This window comes from Protopterus annectens, chromosome 11.part0, assembly GCF_019279795.1.
Source record: "Protopterus annectens isolate FY-2018-M chromosome 11.part0, PAN1.0, whole genome shotgun sequence".
In the NCBI taxonomy this organism is placed as follows: Eukaryota; Metazoa; Chordata; order Ceratodontiformes; family Protopteridae; genus Protopterus; species Protopterus annectens.
In genome coordinates this window covers 1,232,518,664-1,232,541,890 of record NC_056745.1, presented here as the reverse complement: position 1 = coordinate 1,232,541,890, position 23,227 = coordinate 1,232,518,664, and positions in this window count along the sequence as shown.

The window sequence follows — 23,227 nt, the reverse complement described above, 5'->3', positions numbered from 1 at the left end:
CAAGTCCTCAGGTGCTGATTTTTTTCTCTTTTTTGTTATACAGTCTGTAACCTGTTGCCGAAATATGCGAGTTGATATTGTGTGTTAATGTAATGCTACCTTGCTGTTCTGAATATTATACTTCCAACAGCCTGAACAGCAGCTCAAAAATGTCCGTTTCATGATGATGTCAGCCGGGAAGCTGTTAAAGTAAAAACATGCCGGGAATAAGTAAAAACACGCCGGGAATGTAAGTTCAGTTGGATGCAAAAGTGGGGGGAACCCCTTCCCCCTCGCACTATGGTTCTGGTGCCCATGTCCCTATGTTGGTTAGTAACAAGTCCAAGATGTTGTCACCTCTTGTGGGGGTGTCAACCAGCTGGTCCAAGGCAATGGCATTGACAAAGTCAAGGAATCTTTGAGCATTTATGTTCAGATACCTGACAAATCTTTGAATGCTCAAAATTACATGGTCGAGACCAAACGTTCAAAATTTTGAATGATTGAAGATAAACTTTCAATGGCTCTGTATGGTGCAGATAGGGAGAATTTCCCTTTTCTGCACTGAAGTGCAGTCTTAGAGTTGGTATATTTAAGTAGGGGGTGTGGGGGATGTGGGGGGTGTAGGGGTGCTTGCCCCCCTGCCTACACTGTTAAAGTGTTTTTTTCTTTTTGTACTTTTTTTTATTTGATGTTCAAACATCCAAATGTCGAACATTTGGTCTCGACCATGTAATGTTCGACATTTTGGATGTTCGAACATTTATCATAGACCCTTTATGTTCTTGGTGGAATAGTTCTTCTAGCCAATGGTTGAATGGTTAAAATTTCCCAGAATCAGGGTATAGGGTTGAATCTTAATAGATTCAAGGAGATTCAGATAGGCGGCATGGGCATCTTGAGTCAACATTGGGGGCCTGTAGCCAACTATGATTTGAATACAGGTTGTCAACCGTTAACTGCACCTGGAGCATCTCTTGTGTGTCATACTGTTGACCAGTCTGGAGGTGTATATATCTTTAATATATAGTGAAACACCACTTCCTTTGGCTTTGCTGCCCTCAGTTTGGGGTCTGTTTGTATGATAGGATGAGTAACCAGGTAAGGCTGGGGTACTCTCCTCAGCTTTGAGCCAAGTTCCTGTGACTGAAAAATGTCAGCATCTTCCAGAGTTAAGAATGCTTGCAATGAGTGCAGTTTCATGTTGAGATTCCTATTGTTCAGCAGCATGACCTTTAAATTGCATTCAGATGAGATTCTCATGCTGGTAGTTTTGACCTCAAGACATTGCCTAAAAAAAGGCACCATGGGGGAGGCAAGAGCCTTTGCCAGGAGCCTGAAGCCCAAGGGAGACAAATGCATTGTGCTCTGTCAATCATGTCTTCCCAGGCCAACATAGACATATATATATATATATATATATATATATATATATATATATATATATATATATATATATATATATATGCGTCTATCTATATCTAAATCTCTATCTATCTAATCAATCTATCTATTTAGTTAGGTGTACTAAAATAATCAAAACAACCAAATGACAATGTTCCTAATGCTGACAAAAAAAGTTAAACAAATATCAAAACATGAATATGAATGCCCAGAAAAATAACATCTGAGCATGCAAGTTAAAAACAGTACCTCCATATCCCCTTGTTACTTATATATCCCAACCGCAACATCGCACAATACCAGGGAAAAGGCATATTCCCCAACCTCAATACTGTAGTCATCTTGACCTTATCAGCAAGACAGGTGTTTACTTTAATCATGTTCAACTTAATTCATGGTTCTCAGAAATCTCTCTCTCTCTCTCTCTCTCTCCCTCATATATATATATATATATATATATATATATATATATATATATATATATATATAGATATGTGTGTGTGTGTGTGTGTGTGTGTGTGTATTGATTGATCTATTCCTCACCTTATCTTCAACTCACTTGATAGAAAAAGAAAATCTAAAATATATCCCTTCTGAGCCTCTCCAAAATGAGCTTATGTACAGATAAATTAAAAATCAGAAAAGGAATACAAACAGTTTATTTTTCTAGACTGTTCACCAAAACACCACCCCTCATACAGCTATAATTTGTCTGAATAGTGGTAGTAGTGGAAATGTTTTTCTTTTTTTCTCAAGTAATGTGTAGAGTTTGGGTAGGACAGGGTTATGTTTTGGGTTAGCATGCATTAGAAAGGTGATGCAGGCAGAGCGTGCTTCACAAGGCCTGAGGTACTGAATAGGTTATATAGAAGTGAGTAAATCAAGTCCATAAGTACAGAGTCCACAAGTGAGAAGCTTTTTTCATAATAATCTATGTTTACTGTGCATCAGTTGCTCAGTAAACGAACTGGTAGTTGTAAGTTAAGGCATTTTCACTTCATCTCTGACTGGATAAAAACAAAACACAAAGGTCATGTTCAATCAAACTCCTTGGGATGAGCAACAATTTGACAGTTATCATCAAATTTTATCTTTCTGAGATGCTGTTTAGGACGAATTACCACATAGTTCCTGCATAATTCATCCACAATTCAATTCCTACACACAAAGAACAGATAAATCTATCTTAGTGACAGATTGTGCAGCTAATGAATGAAGAAGTAAGAGACTAATTAGGGCATTCTTTGCTTTATTTATTTATTTTTATTTAGGAGAACAGATGCAAAAATTCTGATTTTCAAATGTCGTAACCTTTTCACAGTACTTGCACTACTCTGCAATGCCATGATGTGATTATAAATGCTAGTTTGGTTCTGCCATGATCCTTTTGTTAGACCTATAATAATCAGTTTATATGGTGAATGCTAAACTATCTCAGTTTTGAAAAATTCTTGTCCTTAAGCTAGCTGCACGACATTTTGATCAGAATAATGAATGTTATGTACACATAACACATGTTGCAGGCTTTAGCATCGTGTAACTGCACGACTAAAGGAAATTTCACTAAAGCCATAAAATCACCCAAATGTAAATCTAGACCAATATATTATCTACTTGGCAAGGCCACCAATTTAGCTGAACAAGTTCCTTAGGCACATCCATTCCTCAAATAACTTCTACATCAAAAACGTACATTTTAACAGAATGCAATCACAGTAGAAATTAAGGTCAGATGCACTCTTTGCCAGTTTTATGCATTTGTGAGAGAACAAATAGCTTGCAATTAAAACCCACTTGTGGTATCTTTTAGCTTAGCTTTATTTATGTCAATCATTCCAGCAAGTGAACACAATGAATGCTTTTAAGTTTTTAACAGATGAATGAGTGTAATATGCAAAAGAATAGGTTGTCATCTATTATCTTGTGATTTTAATTGTATAAAATTCTGCAGGAATGCATGTATCTGCTTTTATTCAGAGGAGATTTGATGCACATCTTTTGGAAACCTTTAAAATAATAATGATTTTGAGACATTATGCTTGATTATTTTCTGCTTTGCCCTGATTCTAGGCAAAGGGTTGACAACTAATTCCTCAGAGATCTGCCACTCACTTAGTGCAAGGCATAAAAGCACGACTTTCCTTTTATAGGAAAGAAGGTGCTTAAGCAAGAGGTTTGGTGAGGGTCTATATTAGAACATCGAATATTTAACAGTTCAAATCACTAAAGGTCGACCTTTAGTGATCAAACTGTTAAAACATTGAATGTTCAGAAAAAAAAATAAAAATAACAAAAAATAAATAAATAAACGGTGTAGGCAGGAGGCCAAGCCCCCCCTGCACCCCCGACACTCCCCACTACTTAAATATACCAACTCTGAGACCGCACTACATTGAAGTAAACAGAAATCTCCCCTTATGGAGATTTTCACTTACTTGTTCGATGTTCTGCAGTTTCGCTGTTCTCGTGTTGACAATATCAGATTTGACATTGTTGGCTTTCCAGAGTGTAATATAGACCCGTTTGGCTAGGCTACTAAGAAGTATGAATACATGGTGTTCAGGTGAAGGACTGTAAACTGAATAAGGGGACCTTAATACACTGTGCCCATACCATAAGTTAAATCTATAATGAAAGGACACAACTTGTCTTTGACCCAGTAATGAGATAAATTATAATGGATATAAAATTTGTGGAAAGACTAGATTATGTTATGTACTGATATACTTATTCATTAATTTGCCTTTGATTACAAGGAAAGTCCAACTAGCAAAGGTACTTTCAGAGGAAGCCCAGGCAGAAAAGTTCAACATTATATACATTTACATAGGAAATTAGCAGGAGATAACAATAAAAATATATTACATAACACTTGAGTTATAAACAGTTTTACAGGTGATAAGCATGTTAACCACACTATACAGTATTTACACTCTGCTGAAGTTATACATATCAAAAGAACATTCAGATTTATTCTACAGCTTATAAAGGTACACTGAAATTTTTGTATATAGCAGATGAGGCATATGCATATTTTGCCCAAAGAGTTATTCACTTCAGACATGGAACTAGGAGACAAACATGTAGATTTTATGATATTTTCTTTATCTGCTTGCAAAATGAAATGACTTAGTAATGACACTGGTAAAAGGATGGTGTTGTTGATAGGTATGTTTTCTATCAGACTGTAAAAAATAGATGGGAAATAATTAGAATAGAAGGGGTGCTTAGAAATGGAGGTGTTACAAGTGCAGACCATTTTATGATAGGTATGTTTTCAATAGTAGACAAAATGAGATATTGTGATGTTGCTAGGAGAGACTTCCACAGTTTAGCAATGTATGCAGAGTGCAGGCAGTCACTGTTACGGTTTTTAGATTGTTGAGTAAGCACTACGTGTTGGCTCAGTGAATATAGTTCTCTATGAGGCAACTACTAGTTTAATAAGTAGTGGCATGCATATTTCTGGGCTGTAGAGGATGTTGTAGGCAATATTAATTTAATTATAAGCTAATAGATCAAGCAGCTCCCACCAGATGAAGACACTGAAGTATAAGTCGATGATGTGGTCAGTTAATATGGTAACCTGCAGACTTTGCATTGTTATTGTATGATTGCTCCAGTCTAGTCAGAACTGGTGAGATATATAGCAGATTAAGAAGCAGATAGGTTTGATCAATGGTCTTATACATAAGCTCTGACAGAAAAGGTTTGACATTACATAGAAATCCTATTTTAAGGTTGGTTTGCTGGCTGGCATGTATATTGGATACACTGACTGAATCTTAATTTATGGTCAGTTATTATACCCAATGGTGTTACTGGTTTTACACCTATCTCTCTAATGGACACAAGCAACCTGTGTCCCTACTTACACTACTACCTAGGGTACCAGAAGTTGTCAGAGATTTGGGATGCATGAATACACTTAAAAAGGTGCCAGAAGTAGTTAGACTAGTACACAACTATAAACCTGTGAACCTATGGGTAGGTCTAGAAATAAAAATGCAACCATTTTAACTTGATTTCTTCTTTCATGAACATAGTTTATGAAAGTTAGCAATGCCATCTCTCTGCCGTGACCTGGCCTAAATCCATGCTGTGCTGTAGAAAGTAACTTGTTCTCTGTTAGGAAGTTGATCAACTGTAAGTGAACGTTTTTTTCAAGTAATTCGGATAGAGGGGGCAAAAAGGTTATAGGTCTATAGCTTGCTACCTCAAAAGATTTTTCAACTTTAAGTAAGGGGATGATGTGGGATTGTTTCCAGAGTTTTAGGACAATAGATTTTTTGAGATAGTGGCGTATATGTTTAGAAACTAGATGTCATGGCATCTGCAGCTGTTTTGAGGTATTTTATGACAGGCAGCTGCAAGAGAAGCAGGTTTAAGTTTTTGATTTTTTTTTTGTTTATCAAGGTGCTCAGAGTTCTGGCAATTTACTACTATGTTGGGTATACTGGGGTTATTGGGGGAGTTATCAGCATTTCTTCTTCTTCTTCTTTCAGCTGCTCCTGTTAGGGGTCGCCACAGCAGATCATCTGTTTCCCTTTCTTCCTGTCCTCTGCATCTTGCTCTGTCACACCAACCACCTGCATGTCCTCTCTCACCACATCCATAAACCTTATCTTAGGCCTCCTTCTTTTCCTGTTACCTGGCAGCTTCATCCTTAGCATCTTTTTCCCAATATACTCTGCATTCCTCCTCAGCACATGTCGAAACCAATGTAATCGTGCCTCTCTATCTTTGTCTCCAAACCTTCCAACCTGAGCTGACCCTCTAATATACTTATTCCTAATCCTGTCCACCCTCGTCACATCCAGTGCAAATCTTAACATCTTTAACTCTGCCACATCCAGATCTGACTCCTGCCTTTTTGTCAATGCCACTGTCTCCAACCCATATAACATAGCTGGTCTCACTACCCTCTTGTAGACCTTCCCTTTCACTCTTACTGGTACTTGTCTGTCACAAATCACTCCTGACACTCTTCTCCACCCACTCCATTCTGCCTGTACTCTCTTCTTCACCTCTCTTCCACACTCACCATTACTCTGAACTGTCGATCCCAAGTATTTAAACTTATCCACCTTCGCCACCTCCACTACCTGCATCCTCACCATTCCTCTGTCCTCCCTCTCATTCACACACAAATATTCTGTCTTAGTCCTGTTGACCTTCATTCCTCTTCTCTCTAGAGCATATCTCCACCTCTCCAGGGTCTCCTCCACCTGTTACCTACTCTCACTACAGATCACAATGTCATCTGCAAACATCATAGTCTACAGGGACTCCTGTCTGATCTCATCTGCAACCTGTCCATCACCATTGCAAATAAGAAAGGGCTCAGAGCTGATCCTTGATGTAATCCTACCTCCATCTTAAATGCATCTGTCACTCCAACCGCAGACCTCACCGCTTTCATGCTACCCTCGTACATATCCTGTACCACTCTTACATACTTCTCTGACACTCCTGATTTCCTCATACAATCCCACAACTCCTCTCTAGGCACCCTGTCATATTCTTTCTCTAAGTCCACAAAGACACAATGCAACTCCTTCTGCACTTCTCTATACTTCTCCATCAACACTCTCAGAGCAAGCATCGCATCTGCAGTGCTCTTTCCTGGCATGAAACCATAATGCTGATCACTAATCATCACCTCCTTTTTTAACCTAGCTTCCACTACTCTTTCCCATACCTTCATGCTGTGACTGATCAATTTAATCCCTCTGTAGTTACTACAGTTTTGCACATCACCCTTATTCTTAAAAATCAGTACCAAAACACCTTTTCTCCACTCATCAGGCATCCTCTCACATTCCAAGATTTCATTAAACATTCTAGTTAAAAACTCCACTGCTATTTCACCTAAACACCTCCACCTCAGGTATGTCATCTGGACCAACAGCCTTTCCATTCTTCATCATCATCATACCTATCCTTACTTCCTCCTTGCTAATCCACTGCACTTCATGATTCACTATCTGCACATCATCCAACCTTCTCTCCCTCTCATTCTCTTCATTCATCAGTCTCTCAAAGTACTCTTTCCATCTGCTCAACACACTCTCCTCACTTGTGAGTATGTTTCCCGCATTATCCTTTAGCATCCTTACCTGCTGCACATCTTTACTAGCTCGATCCCTCTGTCTAGCCATTGGTACAGGTTCTTTTCACCCTCCATAGTGTCCAACCTTTCATACAACTCTTCATATGCCTTATCCTTAGCCTTTGCCACCTCTCTCTTTGCCATGCATTTCATCTCCTTATACTCCTGTCTCCTTTCTTCACCTCTCTGACAGTCCTATTTTTTCTTCGCCAACTTCTTTCTCTGTATACTCTCCTGTACTTCCTCATTCCACCACCATGTCTCCTTGTCCTCCTTCCTCTTTTCAGATGTCACATCAAGCACCTTTCCAGCTGTCTCCCTTACTAGCTCTGCTGTAGTTACCCAGCTGTTCGAATATTAATCCAAAAAATAAATTAAATATGTTCATTCAGTTCTGTAACCAAAATGGCGTTCACCACAACAAGTAACGAAAGAAAGAAAGAAGCTTACACCACTGCTATGCGAATCTTGGGAAACCAGTAACTTGTAACTCCTTCTAAACAAATGTATCCAAGGTACCATCCAATAAATGCAACAGTCATCAAATATTTCCACACTTTAATCGAACACAAAAACGAACACGAACAACATAAAAAAGTTAAGCGCTTTCACCTGTACACATCACAGGCTTCATCAGAACTACCATACATTTTAGTTAGCTTCAGTTTAAATTACTTTTTTGGCGCCAAACAGTACTTCACTAATTTAAAGACACAATGTCACCAAAAATACCAAAAATTACATTACGTTGCTGTGTGTCTTGAAAACTGATCCGTAAATATTTGCCACCACATTTCACGGTAGGATAAATACCGTTTCATAGACCTTATTTTGTTAATAAAATGGGTTCTAATATAAAAAGTATTTTAGAGAAAGGTTCAAATGCATCAAGCAATAGATTTACTCACACATATAAATGTGGTAGTTGTAATTGGTGTTATTTGATTAACACTGAAGAAGTGGTGAGGTTAGATAATGTTTCTAGGTCTTGTATTAAATTTAGGCATGCAAATTGTAAAACGAAATTTGTTGTTTATATTGCATTATGTGCAAAATGTTCAGCTTTCTATATTGGCAAAACTGAGAGGCAGTTCAACAAACGCATGTACGATCATATGTATTGTATTAGAAAGGCAGATGAAAAGAATGCGTTGTATAGACACATTAACCAATATGGCATTGATCATCATTTTTTATTTGGCATTATAGACATTATTAAATCAGACCCTAGGGGAGGTGATATGAAAGGGTATTTATCCTACCGTGAAATGTGGTGGCAAATATTTACGGATGCATCTACCACTCCCGGTCTGAATGACAACATTTCAATTAAACCTTTACTCACAATTAATTTATAATAATATGTTTATATATTTTTATTTTTCAACATTTTAATGTATTTTAATGTGATAGGTTTTTGCATTGGTAGTTATATGTACTAATATATGTATATGATACATATATTTAGTTAGTAATAAGATATGCATTTTATCTATATTTTATCTATATATTACATATTTTATTTATTATATTCATTTATTTGGTTTATTGAATGAATTGATCAGTTTTCAAGACACACAGCAACGTAATGTAATTTTTGGTATTTTTGGTGACATTGTGTCTTTAAATTAGTGAAGTACTGTTTGGCGCCAAAAAGGTAATTTAAACTTAAGCTAACTAAAATGTATGGTAGTTCTGATGAAGCCTGTGATGTGTACAGGTGAAAGCGCTTAACTTTTTTATGTTGTTCGTGTTCGTTTTTGTGTTCGATTAAAGTGTGGAAATATTTGATGACTGCTGCATTTATTGGATGGTACATTGGATAAATTTGTTTAGAAGTAGTTACAAGTTACTGGTTTCCCAAGATTCACATAGCAGTGGCGTAAGCTTCTTTCTTTTTTTCATTCAGTTCTGGTGGGAACATTGCCCTAAAGAAATAATCCATTGCTGCTCTTTTTTTTTCAGCATTTGTTGCTTAATTGTGTTATCTTGGTAAAGTGGAATTATGTTATCCATATCAATAAAACATAAATTGGAAGTGGAATGCATACCAAGATGATGATATAGGTTACTTCTATTCTTTTCATAACTGATATCACTGAAAAAGCCCACAACAGCATAATACAATATTAGCAACTCAGTTAGTGGTACAATTAATAAATGACCTCATTTCAAAGGTCCTTGCCACATTGGCTGAAGTAAGGTGATCAGTCTTTAAAACAACTGTATAATATGTGCAGTGGTTACATGGCAAACAACCCACTAATGGTGTTTCCGTCAGGAATACCTGTTTCACAGGCTTTTTTTAGATCCCTATTACAGTGCTCAGAGACTAGCCAAACTATGTCCCCTGGAACTACAAATCATCAACCTATATATAAACAGGGAAAGGTTCCTCTCAGATAAGCTGTGTTTGAACAGAGAAAGCATGCAGGGCAGTAAAATAATTTTTTGGGGGGAGACCTTTTTTAACACTGATTAAAAAAGTCCCAAGCTTATTTTTAGCTTGATAACACCTAAATGTATAATGTTACTTGGAAATTTTCAAACAAACTTCTGGCAAAGCATGCAAACAAAAACATCTATTGTGTCAGTATGTTGTGCCCTTTTAAAATTTCTAAACGCATTTTTTCCATGAGGCAAAGATAATTTTGTACAAGATTATCACACTAACTTGCAACAAGTAAGCAAGCAAATCATTTGTTCCATTTATTTATTTTACACCTGTATTGTGCAGACCTTGAAATTTTCACAGAAGTGTCTACCCACAAAAATAGGTGAAATAATTTCCTGTTTTGAGTGAACTGGAAGTCTTCCTTCATATTAGTAGTCCCAGTCAACTTTTCACTGACTGAAAACTTAAACAAACTAAGCTAACTCCAAAGGAAAAAATACTGCACAAAAAGAAAAAAAATAATAATAATAAGAGCTCACTCAGGCAGTTGAAATCAATCCCATTTATGAAGGAAATGTTCCTGGCAGATTTTAAAAGAAGTCTGTACTTCTTACTCAAGAAAAAGAAGACATAATCCAATAATAACGCCATGGAACTATGTGCAGACTTCAGGTCATTGCTTATGAAAGAATATCTCCCACAAAATGTTCCAAATCCAATTAATTGCTGCAGTTGTGGTGCTAATGAAATTCTAAGCTAATGCCTCTATAATGGATTGTAGTAAAGATTTTTGGATTTTAAGGATATTTTTTGTCAGACCACTCATTAATATTCTGGAAATATGTTTTTGTTCCATCCCTGCCTCTCCACTGGAGTATTTTCCCTAGTACAGGAAAGCACCTCAAATTTTGGCAATGTAAGCTCTTTGTATGCCTGTTGTGCAGTGTGTGTTTTTCTTTTGGCTCTATCTGCTTGTGTTCCTGAATAGCTTACATGAGGATCAGACTTGAGCCTTATCATACAAAACTGCACACATTTGCATTCCTGTAAGTATCAAATGATACTGCTGGTCCTGATCATGGAGCTCCATGGAAAAGCTTTGAAGTATTGTAGCTTAACGAGGGGGCTCAGGCTGACTCTTGCAGATTAGGAAATCCTACCCAAGGCTTCATAATACTAACTTACCCCAGTTAGAATTGTCTTCTGCAGTGGCTAATAAACTTAATGGCAGTGCTGTGGAGAGAGCTCATGGGCTGTTTTACAATTTTGGATTAGAACTGGCTTACACTTAATAGCTCACAAGCCATTGGGTAAATTTGTGTAGAATTACATCATACAAGGATGCTTCCTAGCATACATTCCTGTAAATCAAAAATGATAGTATAATTATTGAGAATTTATCTGATCCTTTTAATGGTACTTAAATGAACAGAGAAACCTTGGGGGGGGTGTTCTCTTTCTCCTTTGGTATTTGCTTATATTGCTCTATATTTAAATGTAGAGCAATTGGCAAAGAAAATTAGGGACTCAGCAATACAGGAATATAATTGGTCTGGTAATCAAGAAAAGTTGGCTTTATTTGCAGATGATATTATTCTGTACCTCATAAATGCAGAAAAGAACATCTCAGTGTTGTGGAAAGTTTTAAGACAGCTTCCAAACTTTTTGGGATATAAAATGAATGAAGATTATAACAAAGGCTATAGACATAAATTATGTACCCACACACAAATTGCCACATCAATACCTATATTTATGGGGACATGATAACATGAAGTATTTATGAAGATGAATTAAAAATGCTTTTGTTATGGCAGCTAAGGATATGTGAGAAGAAGCTAGACAAAGATAATACAAAAATTGAGAAAATAGAAACTCTTATATGAATATTATAGTAAAATACAAGCAGTGAAAATGTTTTTTTGTGCCTTTAGTCCTATATATGGGTCAGGTATACTTAAAGTGAGGAGAAGGTGCAGAAGAAAATAATAAATAATTGAAGGAATTTATCTGTGAGGGAAAGAGGGCAAGAGTTAAGGGAGATACAATGTTCCTTCCAATAGAACATGGTTGTTTAGGTTTACCTACTTTGAAGGGATACTTTAAAGCTACACAGTTAAGGCTCATATGCATAACATGAGCAGAAAGTTATAATTCTAAGTAGAAAGGGATGATGATGATGAAGCCAGAGGGAAGTTCAAGAAATACAGAGAAGGAGAGTGGGATTTTGAATGCAGATCCTTAAGAAGAATAATAACAACAAAAAAAAAAAACATTCCACAGAATGTAGAAACAAACTTATAGCAAAAAAATATTATCTGGAAGGCAGCAGAAACACGACAAGTAAAATAATTTGTAATTTATTCACAGAGATTTAGCTCTTTTGTCCAGAGACTTCATCAGAACAAAAGGTGCAGTAAAAACCGCATTTAAATACACTAGAAACAGATTAATACTACTTGGCCAAACAACTGACGGTATCAATTCAGTCTATAGAGCACATTAAATTAATGGAAATTTTGTATGTAAGCCAGCCAGTATTAACAAATATGCTACTGTAAAAAACACTTTAGACAGATGCTTTCTTTAATACTGGGATATGTCTGCTTGCATCTTATTGGCCAGAAAGTTTCTCTTTTAAGACTTTTGTTCTTGTAGTTACCTCCCCTCATGTCTTTTGGAACTAACTTTAGGACAGAAAAATAAAACTTTTTAAAAGACTTACATACAGTAGAATGCTTAAATAGTGCATTATCTGTCTCTTTTCTTTATGTAATATAACTGTTGCTTTATTCTAGCACTTAACTTTCTTGTTGTCATTTCTATGTAAAATGAGTAACAACAGGAACATATAACAATATACACTATGCCTATGCTGTTACATTCAAAGTGTCCTTCTACTTTAATAGTTTTATCCATAATGGAAGGACCTAAAGTTATTTTATTTATTTTTTTTTGTAAGAATAATAACAATCACAGAATATTATATGCATAGAGTAGTGGACAGTATTCTAACAACTAAGCAAAGATGAGAGTGGAAAAAGTAGACTTTGCCAACAGGGTTGACTGCAAGTAGGGTTACAGAAAATAGGCTAAGGGGTTGTAATTTACTAGAGAAACCTGTCAAAGGACCCAAGATATTGGGAGCAAATAACTCCAGCAGGAAGGGTAATTGAGTGGAATGAGGTCAAGAAATTATTTTGATTGCAGGGTAGAGACTATCATACCTTCCAGGGCTTGATGTCAGATTACAGGCAAAGAGAAAGAAACAGGGGAATTTTAACTGAAAGATCTGACCTGACAGAGTTTTTAGTTGAATCTAGAAAAAAAATCAGCTGTTATAAAATGGATAATTAGGACATATAAAATATTGCTTGATAACTATAAGAATTAATCAGAGGAGGTTAGTAAAGATTGGGAAGAGAAACCGGAAAGGCAATTTATAAGAAAACAATGGAAAGACATATGTAGGGCACCCAAGTATGCAGCTAAGTCCAGGAGTTTTAAGATCTTTGCTTGGAAGTGTTTGCATAGGTATTTTTATACCCCAAGCAGACTTCAGAGTTTTTTCCTCAGGTAGCAAATGTTGGAGGTGTAATGGAGAAGAAAGAATTACCCGGGAACATATGTTTTGGGAGTGTAATGAGTTGGAAAAATAAAAAAAAATTCCTACAGAGTACTCTTATCAGAAATATTCGTTGAGCAAATGGCTGTAGGTAGGGAAATGATTCTTTTGAGCTGAGCTACAGGATCCGAATTGCCTAGACATAGTAAGGCCTTATTAAGTTTAATTCTGTTGGCTGCCTAAAAAATAATTATTATAAAAAGGAAATCAAAGTCTAAACAAACTGAATTTGATGTATTGAAGATTATAACAAAGATAAAACTGGGAGAGAGATCTTTAGTAAAGGGAAGGAGCAAATTACATAGAAGTAAATGGTAACTGTGGGTGCAATACATGCAGAATAATGTTCAGGAGGAGGAGGAGGAGTGAGGTTTAAGGGAAGAAAGGAATTCAGCAATTTTTTTGTAATGTTGCAGTGATGATAGTAGCAAAGACAGTATATGTGCATTGAATTTAAATGGAAAAATGTTAAAATGGTTTACTTTCTTTTCTGTTTATATATATTTGTCTATGTCTTTAGTGATAATTTAATAAAGATGTTTAAAAAAAACAGTAAAAGTCTCAGCCTTTATTTGGCAGTATGTTCCACTATCTTCCTCAAAAAGTTTTCTAAGTCTATATTTCTTCTCTTCCCTTCTATATTTAAATAGGGTGGTTGTGCACATCCATATTTTTTTCTTATTAACTGGTGATTCAGCCTTCCCATCAGTCTCCATATCAACGGCAAAAGCAAATTGCCCCATAGAGTTAGAAGAAACATTTGCTGACGTTTTCATATCATGCGTACATTTAAAGTTCTTTTTATTATGCCATCTGGACTGCTCACCATAGTTATTGTCAAGAAAGCACACCTTTCCTTTATGTGTTTTCCATGTAAATGGCATTTTTGTTTCATAGTCCCCAAGGTTGCTATTAAACTTATTCATTTAGACAATTGCAAATCCTTGTCAAAAGACTAGATGGTTTTAAAAAAAAGTTAGCATTCAATTAGCTGTAAGCTTCTTCATTACAAAACTACTTCACCATCCCCAAACTCATGGTAACTTTATCATTCAAAAATAGGAATCTCTCTTATCATAAAACTAAATTATGGTTTCCAAAAACATTTTAAATGTAGCAGCTTATAAGGCCTGCTATATATTTGTTATTTGAGTGATGTTTGCCTTAATTGACTCTATAATATGTATTGGATCCATTTAGAATATGTTTTTTTCATTATGAATGGGAATGTGGGCCTTCATGACAATCTTAATCAATCTCCCAGTGGTAAGTCCACATAATTGTTGGAAACATAACTTTTCAAACTTTTAGCATGATATATATATATATATATATATATATATATATATATATATATATATATATATATATATAATGTATTTACTGTCTGTCAAATTAGCAAAGGTGTGATGTCTAGAAATCCCACTGTGAATTGGCCTTCTGTTAGACAAGGAACCCACATTAGCATTGCTCAAATGTGGTTCGCATAACCGTGCACTGTCAACCACAACAAGACCCACTTACTCCTTAAAGGCCCACATTACCATTCTTAATGACAAAACCTATTCCAAATTGATCCAATATGTATAGATCTGATCAAGGCAAACATCCCTAAAGCAACAAAAAATATTCCTCCACTAAATGCATGTACTGCCAAAAGCAACCACGGATGCATTAATGAATATCAAAAATGTTCAGTAAACCTGAACCAAGGGGCCAATGTACCCAGATATGATTTATTTTAACAAAGTTATGCCAGCAGACTGTGGTTTCTTATATAAAAGACTTTCCCAATACATAAAAACAAGTAAATCATCAGACATTTAAGTAATGTTTTCATGACCACGATCAGTCTAGTATTTCTTTGCTTTAAATCAGCAGTACACAGGTAAAAAATAAACTCCAGATAAATTCAATGATATGTATTCAGTAATAAAATATACAAATAAAATAGTTTTTAATGAAGTAATTGAAACAGATTAAATCCATACAGATATAACTCCAAGAGTACACAAATTCAGAGAACAGAAAGAAAGTGAGACAAAATATAACACCATGTCACCCTTCACTGAGTTTCAAATGGAATAAATCAATCTGGCAACTTTGCAGTTATGACATTCTCAGAGTCAACTAAATGACGCTCAGCAAAGAGTAAGGATAAAGATTGTAAGGCTAGTAGTTATCATGCAAAACAGCCAGTCATTGTAGCCTGTTTTTTTTTTCTTTTTTCTTTGTTTAATGTAAAGGCAAGTGTTTTTAAAATCAGATATACAAGGACTGCATTCTAAATAGAAGACTGATTTGTGAGTTTTGGTGTAGCCTACGCAGATTGAGGGAAACAACACAAGAGAAAGTGAAAATTAAGATATTATAACAAAACTAGTAAGACTAGAGTAAGAACTGTCAAATAAATACAATCAGATAATCTTTCTTGGGGGGAGACCTTTTTTTAACACTGATTAAACAAGCCCCATGTTTATTTTTAGCTTGATAAAGAACACCTGAATATATAATGTTGCTTGGGAAATTTTCAAACTTCTGGCAAAGGAATAAAATAAAAAGAACATACGGATTACCCAAATAAAGCATTTATTCAGTAACACATTAAACAGTAAGCACTTCTCTCATCTACTATGACTTCCTCAGACTGACTAATGTTACATATCAACAAACAATTTAAATAGTAAATGCACCAATCACATCTAAAGAATTGCTCATGTGAACTGACTGCTTTAATGCCTGAGGCCTTTCCTTTTTAAATAGGCTACAAAATCATCTCTGTTATTGAGTCCTGGTGGAAAGCAGGTATTTAACCTGACTTGCCACATATACTCTCGCTAGCTTAGCTCATCTTCAGCATCAAAACTTCTGCCATAGTTTGGTACTTCTTCCAAAACCAAAAACTTAAAATGCACCAAACATTTACTGGTTTTATAATGCTTTGCTACAGCATTTTTTACTTCCTCTATCTCCACAGCATGTTTGTGCTCATACATACATTTGTACAGCTCTCTACTTTTATGCCCTACATAAAAAGAGGGGCAGGATTGGCAGATTACTAAATAAACAACATATTTACTTTTGCATGTATAATAATTATTAAATGTGCATACAAAACCATTAACATTAACTTCCTGTACATCAGTTAATAAATAATTACATAATCTACAGTTAAAACATTTAAACATCCCTATCTTAATGTTATTAGCCAAATTAGGCATAATGAGTCTACTTTGAAAATAATTCTTAAAACTGTTACCTCTCTTGTATATAAAATTAGGTTAGTCATCTATCTTATCGTTTAATATATTTATTATAACAAAACTAGTAAGAATAGAGTAAGCACTGTCAAATAAATAGAATCATATAATCTTTCTTGGGGGGAGACCTTTTTTAACACTGATTAAACAAGTCCCAGGTTTATTTTTAGCTTGATAAAGAACACCTGAATGTATAATGTTACTTGGGAAATTTTCAAACAAACTTCTGGCAACGCATACAAACAAAAACATTTAGTGTGTCAATATGATGTGCCCTTTTAAAATTAATAAACACATTTCATCCATGAGGCAAAGAGAATTTTGTATAAGATTATCACACTCACTTGCAGCAAGTAAGCAAACAAATCATTTGTTCCATCTATTTATTTTACACCTGTATTATGCAGACCTTGAAATTCTCACCCAAGTGTGTATTTACCCACAAAAATAGGTGAAATAATTTCCTATTTTGAGTGAACTGGAAGTCTTCCTTCATATCAGCAGTCCCAGTCAACTTTTCACTGACTGAAAACTTAAACAAACTAAGCTAACTCCAAAGGAAAAAAATACTGCACAAAAAGAAAAAATAATAATAATAATAAGGGCTCACTCAGGCAGTTGAAATCAATCCCATTTATGAAGGAAATGTTCCTGGCAGATTTTAAAAGAAATCTGTACTTCTCATTCAAGAAAAAGAAGACATAATCCAATAATAACTCCATGGAACTATGTGCAGACTTGAAGACACCAGGTCATTGCTTATGGAAGAATATCTCCTATAAAATGTTCCAAATCCAATTAATTGCTGCAGTTGTGGTGCTAGTGAAATTCTAAGCTAATACCTTTATAATGGATGGTAGTTAAGATTTTTGGATTTTTAAGGATATTTTTTGTCAGTAGGCCAGTCATTAATATCCTGGAAATATGATTTTGTTCCATTCCTGCCTATCCACTGGAATACTTTCCTCTAGTACAGGAAAGCACCTCAGATTTTGGCAATATAAGCTCTTTGTATGCCTGTTGTGCAGTGTGTGTTTTTTTGGCTCTGTCTGCTTGTATTCCTGAATAGCTTACATGAGGATCAGGCCTGAGTGCTATCATACAAAACTGCACACATTTGCATTCTTGTAAGTATCAAATGATACTGCTGGTCCAGATCATGGAGCTCCATGGAAAAGCTTTGAAGTATTGTAGCTTAACAAGGGGGTTCAGGTTGATTCTAGCAGATTAGGTAATCCTACCCGAGGCTTCATAATACTAACTTACGCCAGTTAGAATTGTCTTCTGCAGTGGCTAATAAACTTAATTGCAGTGCAATGGAGGGAGTTCATGGGCTGTGTTACAATTCTGGATTAGAACTGGATCACACTTAATAGCTCACAAGTCCTTAGCCACATTGGATAAATTTGTGTAGAACTACATAATATAAGGATGTGTCCTAACATACATACCTGTAGTTCAAAAATGATAGCATAAGTACTGAGAATTTATCTCATCCTTTTAATGGTACTTGAATTGGAACTCTGATGGCTTTCTGTGCATTCAGCCCAGAGAAATGGCTTTTGGATGGGACAGTGAGAATTGTAAGTCAGTGGCAAGGGATCAGACAATAAAATTCATGTTTATGTTTTAATTGTTTTCTATATGCATTTATGAATCTTTTACTTGAGATATTAAACCAAAATCCCATCTGCCTAAGCTAGTAGTAGCTCAGGTGGATGTAAATAATCCCATATTCCATGGCACTTATTCAAAAGAGTAGGGGTCCTTTATTTGTATACAAAAATATCTCTTATTTATAAAATATTTACATATGTACAAATATTTATATATGTACAAATATTTATATATACAAATCTGTTTACACACATTCATAATTTCCTTTACAGTCATGTTGAATTTTCATCCCCATTAGACCTCCACTCCTTTTTCCATAACCACCATCTGATTTTAGTTAATATTGTTGCTATAATCCATTTGCCATTAAATATAATTTCATTTATTCATTCATTCCATATAACATAAAATAACTTTTTATCTAGTCTTTTAACATATTCTTTATTTCTGTTCTTATAATAAATATATTTAATCATATCCATGTTTATTTTATCCACTTCTTTTATATCTTCAAAACAATCTTCTTTACATAGTGCTCCCTGTACATTCTTAACTCATTTACATTTCAGAAATACATGTTCCATAGTTTCTTCTTCTTGACAACATAAACATATTCTATCATTTTTATTTTTATATGGCATATTTGCTTTTACTGTCAGTTTTATTATTAGCAGTCTCAACAAAAAAGATTGGCATTCTACTTTCTGATTACACCATTTGTTTTTTATAGTTTTTATTTTTTTCATCTGTTAGATTTTCCCATGATTTTACATAGTAAAGTTCTTTCATTACATTCTTCTACCATACTTTTTCTATCTTTTCCTATATCATCAACTTTTTTCCACAAAAACATTTTTTTTTTATTGGCACATTTTATTTATTCATTTATACACTATTTTTCTCTTATATTTTTTACTGTACCCCCAGCATTTATCATAAATATATGTACATAGTTTTACTACTTATCTCTCATCTTTTCCATGCATCCAGTTTAATATGTTGTACAAATTGAATAAAGCAGCATATATCACTAGGTTAATTAACCCTAAACCTCCTTCTTGTGTATTGACATACAAAACTCCTCCTTTTACTGAGTTTACTCTAAAACCCCATATAAAAGAAAAAAAATTATCTCCAATAATTCCTTTTCAAATACTGTTGGCAACATAAATATACTTGCTAAGTGTGTCATTTTCCCATCGGTACTGAATTTATCATATAAGCTTTTTCTATTAATAACCATTTATATGTTCTCTAGAAAAGACGTTTCCTTTATTTATTCTATTGTTTTTCCCACTGACTTCTACTTACATCTTTATTCCCAAATTTTATACCAAACACATAAATTTTGTTTATTGTATAATGTATGCCCCAATCTTTACTACATCACCTAAATATTTAATTTTATCCTGATTTAAAGCCATCCCTATCATCTCTAGAGACATATTTGTGAAAATTATTGCTTCTTTTATCCAATTTTTTTGCACTATTATAATGTCATCTGTATATGCCAACAGAATTGGAATTCTTAACCCTTGAGGTGTTATACACCCCACCTCCTTCATTTTGTAATTTATTTCATATACTATCACATTCATAACTAACGCAAAGAGTTCACAACTCATTGGACATCCCTGTCTTACACCACTCTTCATATGTACCTCTTGGATTTACTGTCCATTTACAAATATTTCTACTTTGTTATTACTCTGTGCTGACACACATAATTTCCTAACATTCTCACTTATATTATATTCTTTCATTATTACCCCAAGATTTAATTTCCAGTTGTGGTAAACGCCTTATTAAGATCTCCTATCATGATGTTTGCTTCTTCTTTTCTGTTTATAATATCATCCACAATTTCTCTATCATTAATAATTCTTGATAATCTTTCCCTTTCTAGTATATATGTTATATTACATAATATTTTCCATTTTAGTTTCAAGTCTCTCTTGTATTATTTTCTTACAGTCATTACTATTCAATACCTTTGTCTCCAGTATTTTAATTATATTCTATCTTTCTTCTTCCATATGAATTTAAGTATTCCACTACATAATTCTTTATACATAAAACCTTCATATTTAATCATTCATTCAAAATCTTTAAAAAAAGCATTTGTTTTGCCAATGCCTTAATTTTTTTATACATTTCATACCCTTTTCCATCTGTACCTGCAGCCAAATCTATATATACTTTTACTAATATTTTATCTGGCTCATTTAAAGAGATCTCCTTTTCCAATTCTTTATTCTCTTTTTATGTTAATGTTTTATCATTCCATGTTTTTTCACTACCATCTTTTTTATTTAAGCATTTCTTGCTCACATTGCACTACACTATTCATAATCTTTTCCTGAGTTTTTTCTTTTTCTCCTTTTACATTTTTTTTTATTTCTTTCATTACACCACCGACTTCCTTGACTAACTGACTTAAGTAATACTTCTTCTCTTTTTCTTTGTAAAAAACATCTTCGCTTATATAACAATTCTTGTATTTTTTTTTATTTCTTTTGTATAATTCTTTTCCTTTGTCAAAGTACTTTCCATCATTGGGTTCTAAATATTCCAATGCATTGTTATATGCTATCAAATAGTCTGCAGAATTTATTTTATTAGTTGAGAGAAATTGATTCCAATATAATAGGTTACCTTTCTTAAATTCTAACATTTCCTGAGTATCAAAAGATATCAAACATTCATTTGTGTAGGCAACAGGAAACATAATTATTATTATTTTTTTTAATTAATTGATTAGAAAACATAAGCTTTTTAAACAAAAGCAATATTTGGTTTGTAAAGGTGCAACAACAAGTTTTGACCTTTCACTTTGAATGTATATTTTTAAAATCCATATAAAGATGCTTGTATGCATTTGAGTATATGGTTCAAGCAATGTCCTACTACTATTAGGAAGTAAGGTTTCATGTATTAATTTCCAACATGATATATATAAGAAGCATTATTCCAAAGCAACACTATTTTAATAAATGCGGAGTTTAAATAAAAATCAATATTTGGAAACCCTATACCTCCTTCATCTCAACTTGTGGTGTGCCAGAAAAGATACATTCTTGGGTTTTTTTGGTATACCAAAGGAAGCTGAGTAATATGTTATTACTTTTCTGTTTAATTTTGATAGGTGAGGGAATTATTAGAGCTTAGCCAATAAATAAGATTTTAGGTAACTGTATCATTTTGATTAAAGTTAGCCTGTCTTCAAATGTGTAGAAAAATCTGTTCCAACTGTCAATTAGACTTGTAATTGAGTTTATAAGTTGTTGGTAATTAGATGTGAGTGATTTTTTTTAATAAATAGATTCAATAATGATACCTAGATATTTATATGTGTGACCTCCCAGTTTATGGCGCTTTTTGATCTAAGTTTCATAGTAACATTTTTATTCACTAGAAGTGCCTGAATTTTGCTGTGGTTGAATTTTAGGCCAGAGATTTTTGCAAAGAAGTCTAGATTATGGAATAGGTGATCTATTGAAATTTCCATATCATTAGAAGTTATTAATAGGTCATCAGCAAACAGTTGTATCTTGAGAATAATTTGTATAACACTTTGTAGTACATCTTAATATTTTGAATGGGCTACACAGATAAGATCCAATCCTTACATAGGCTATAGACTTTTCATATAGTTTTTTAATTAATCCTATAAAGTTTGGGGATAAATTGTATTTTTGCAGTGCTTTAAACAGATATGGCCAACTTAGGGAGTCAAAAGCTTTTTTGTATTATTTATTTTATTATTATTTTTTTATATCAAGGCTTAAAAAAGAAAGTTCATTTTCTTCTTGTTTGATAAGTCTATTAAGGACAATTACATTGTCTGGTTCTGCGGTGGTGGTGCTGCGGTAGCGTTGTCGCCTCACAGTAAGACACTGTCCGGTTCGATTCTCAGCTAGAGCATCTTCTGCGTGGAGACATGTGTGAATGGGCGTACCTTCGTTGAAGGTTGTGCATCAGGGCTGGTAACTCGGCACGTAAAAATCAACTACCAATCATTAGCGGACCGGAGTTCCGCTGTGGCGACCCCTAACCGGGAAAAGCTGAAAGACACAAACAAAACATTGTCTGGTACCTTTCTGTTTTTGATAAAACTGGTTTGGTCTTCATGAATTAATATTGAAAGAATATTACTTAATCTGTCTGCTAAGACAGGCATGAATATCTTGTAATTGATGTTAAACAAAGAAATTGGCCTGTATGATGTGCAAAGTTTGGGCTCTTTATTTGGTTTTAAGATGGGAGAGATGATAGAATATTTCCATGAGGGAGGGATGTTTGCAGTAATTTTAACTCATTGGAAAGTACTGAGTAACATTTTCAAGATGTTATCAGGTAAGAGTTTGTAAAATGCTGGAATTAGACCATCCAGCCCTGGTGCCTTTTTTGTTTTAAGATTTTTTATTTGTTCCTTTAATTCTTTAAAGGAAAAGGGTTTATCTATGCTATTAATATTGTGTTTGGATAGCTTCTTTTGAATATTAGGATCAAGAAAGTGTTTTATACTTTTGTTATCACTTGTAGATGAGTTATTATTATTAATATAACTCCTCTTACCCTGTCTTCTGTATGCAGCCACAGTCCTTACTAACCTTCAGTCATCCCTTCTCAGAAAATTACAGCAAACCTACAATAAAATAGCTAAGTTTGCCCCCAATCTCCCCTATAAAACCCACCACTGCCTTGCCCTTAAGTCTTTGCAATGGCCTGAATTCCCTAAACAACTGGTCCTTCCAAAACTGCATATGATACACTCAATTCTTTATAACCCCACTTCCTGCCCCTCTATCTCTAATATTGTATCGCAATATAAC